Source organism: Vipera berus (genome assembly GCF_964194415.1).
Source record: "Vipera berus genome assembly, chromosome: 6".
NCBI lineage: Eukaryota > Metazoa > Chordata > Lepidosauria > Squamata > Viperidae > Vipera > Vipera berus.
Genome location: NC_138208.1, coordinates 66112557 through 66115596, shown reverse-complemented (window position 1 = coordinate 66115596; position 3040 = coordinate 66112557).

Genomic DNA, 3040 nt, shown 5'->3' with positions numbered 1-3040 from the left:
TACATGCTTTCTGTGAAATTTGGGCTTGGTTTACAGTATAATACACTTTCTAATCAAATGTGGAGAAAGAGTACAAGGAGGCTTCTCAGCAAGAGTTTGTAGTTCCTAGCCAAAAAGAAAAGAAAAGCAAGGAAGTAACTCCTAACAAATTACCCAGGTCAATACCAGAGTTGTATCTATGCATACTGTGCACATCACAACTACTATATTTGTAAGGTGCTGGCCAGATAAGTACTAAAAAGTTAAGTTATTAATGAGGGTTTGGCTATTATAGGTGTATTTATTTCCTGTGCTGCCATTGTCCAGAACAGACCTTTTGCCTTTACTATCCCAGTCAGTCTCATAATCATGTCCATCCCAAACTGCTGATGAGAAGCACTTCCATTATTCTGCTACCTATCTGGAATGTTCTGCCAACATTTGTCTTGTGTTGGACTATCTTTAATTTTGCTACTCCATATGCAGAACTCTTAATGAGGAGTTCTCTAATGCAGGATGACTGTGATAACCAAAAAGGGGGCTTTGGCCATATCTATGCTACACAGTTATTTTGTGCTGTTGAGGAGGGGTAGTATAACAAAATCCTTTTGTTGACTGAACTTTGTAGCCTTTTGGTATTAGAAAAAGACATTTATGCAGCAGGTTACCTGAAGAACTTGTGCACCTGTTTTCTCATGTAAACAGCGGGTCAAACCTCTAAATGATAATTCATTTCCCAGCGACAAAATAACTTGCTATCCTTCAGAAAAAAATACTGGTGCTTAAAACCAGAGGCATTATTCTGAAAGAATATTTGGAGTTTGTCAAATGCACATTTAAGGCAGAGAAGAACAATCTGCAATCTTTCAGGTGCTGGATTTAACCATCAAACATAGTCTAGAGGCTGACTCATACCCTGCAATATTTGTGCAGTTTGTTTTTAATTTAAGTAGTCTAACTAGAATGTGACGGCCACTTTTTTTTTCCCAATCCAGAAGCTGTATTTTATTCATTTATTTCCTGGCCTGTTGGGGCAATGATGAGATTTGCTGCTAAAAATGAACAGGATTCTACTTCATTTTAGTGGTTTGGTCATGGCACACACTGTAAGTGGGGGCGGGTGGGCTACAAAAATGAGTCATCCAGTCTCCTGATCACTAAATTAAAATTAACATTGCATCTTAAAATAATCCAAGAAGTTTGCCACACTGAAATAAGAGGGACTTAATTACAAATAAGCACCCTCGAGATAAAGATGTATGTACATTTTTAGAATACTTGTTGTTTTGATTCTCCTTTACATCCAGCAAATATATTATTTGCAGCACCATTAAGAGTCAATAGACTTCACAGGACTGTTTTCCCTTCCTTCAGGGGAACAGTCTGGGTACCGTATTTGCTTTCCCTGTAAAGATGTAGAAAGACTTTCCAGACACTCATTTACTGTACTTTTTTCCTCTTTCATTCCATCCTTGCAGTCCTGATTATAACCTAAGTATTCAGCCTTCAAGAAATGAAATCCTTCCTTTAAAAAAAAACAGGTGACCAAAGGTGTTGTTTTACTTTGTACTTGCTGCTTGTTGATATCAAATGTCCTCTTGGAAACTGGAGAAAGAGGAGCTGGCTTCAAGTTGATAGAGGGCAGCCCTCTGATAGAAGTGCCGTTTACTCCAAATCCCTTTTTAGATACAAGGTCACATGGAATCACATGATGCAAAACAGTGCAGCACTATCTTTTCTTGATCTTTCTGAACTGTGTACAAGTTTATCTTCATGGGAAAGAGAGCCCCAACTCTTGGACGTGGGGCAGCCTTTGCCTTTGACCACTCCCTCAGGCCACATCAAGGACACTGGCTGTGGCAGGGGGAAGGGCATCCAGTGTGCTCTTACTCTCTGTTGAAAATGACCGTACATCGTGGCTGCACAATCCTTTTTCAGGAGAAAGGTGCTTTTTAGTCTTGGGTAGTGCACCTGGGGCTTCACTCCTAAAAGGAGACAGGACAAAATAATGTTAGATATCAATTTTAAATGACATTTTAAATGAAGTGTGGTTTATATGATTACTTCCATGTAGATAACAATTTTCCTTGCTTTTTCACTAAAAATTACTGTTCAGGGACGTGCTTGAGAAGTGTTTAGGGACTTTTCAAAGGATTTAGAATGCATAGGGCTGGTGACTGCACCCTGCAGGAAATGGTAGATTCATGCAAAAAGGAGAAGACCAAAGAAACTTTAGCAAAAAAAAAAAGCAAGTTTACTCCATAACTAGTCCTTCCATTGTAATGGTAAATTATTATGAGGAAAACAATTAGGGGCGTTTTGTGTCTGTCTCTGTGTTTTCCCAAAGATGCTTTTTTTCAAAAGGCAACTGTTCTTTGTTTTTTTCCTGAAGACATTTTGCTTCTCATCTTCTTCAGAACTGAAATGAAATAAGGTTCAGTGCCTTTTGAAAAAAGCATCTTTGGGACCCGGATGACTGAAAATCTCCATATATGTCTCTGTGTGTTTGTTTTAGATACAGTCAGTCAACAAGCATAGGATGGGAGGTTACGTGCTTTCTTTCTCCTACCATGTATTGTGTCACTGGCCAATTTCAATACATTCCAGCAAGATGCCACACATGTTACAAGCATCATGGTTTCCTTTCAATGGGCTCCTTAAAAACACTTTCTGCTGTGCCTCACACCTTTATTTTTTTATTTTTTTTAAATTTTGTTGTCTTCAGTGTTGACTCCTGGCAACTGCTTGGACTAATCTTTGCAGTTTTTGGCAAGATTTCAGAAGTGTTTGCTTCCTAAGACTGAGAAAGAATGACTAGCCCCAAATTAGCTATCTAACTACCTGCCTAAGGCAAGACTAGAACTCACAGACTCCCAGTTTCTGGCCTGATTGCCTTATTTACTACTACCGTGTATGCCAGACTGGCTCCCATTAAGAGAGCAGAAACAACTAGACCAGCAGAGGTCAGCAAAGGCCTACAATGCACAGATGATCATGCTATCTACTATCTTACAGAAAGTCTAAATAGGATAGTGACATGTCCAGCATTAGAGAGTACAGT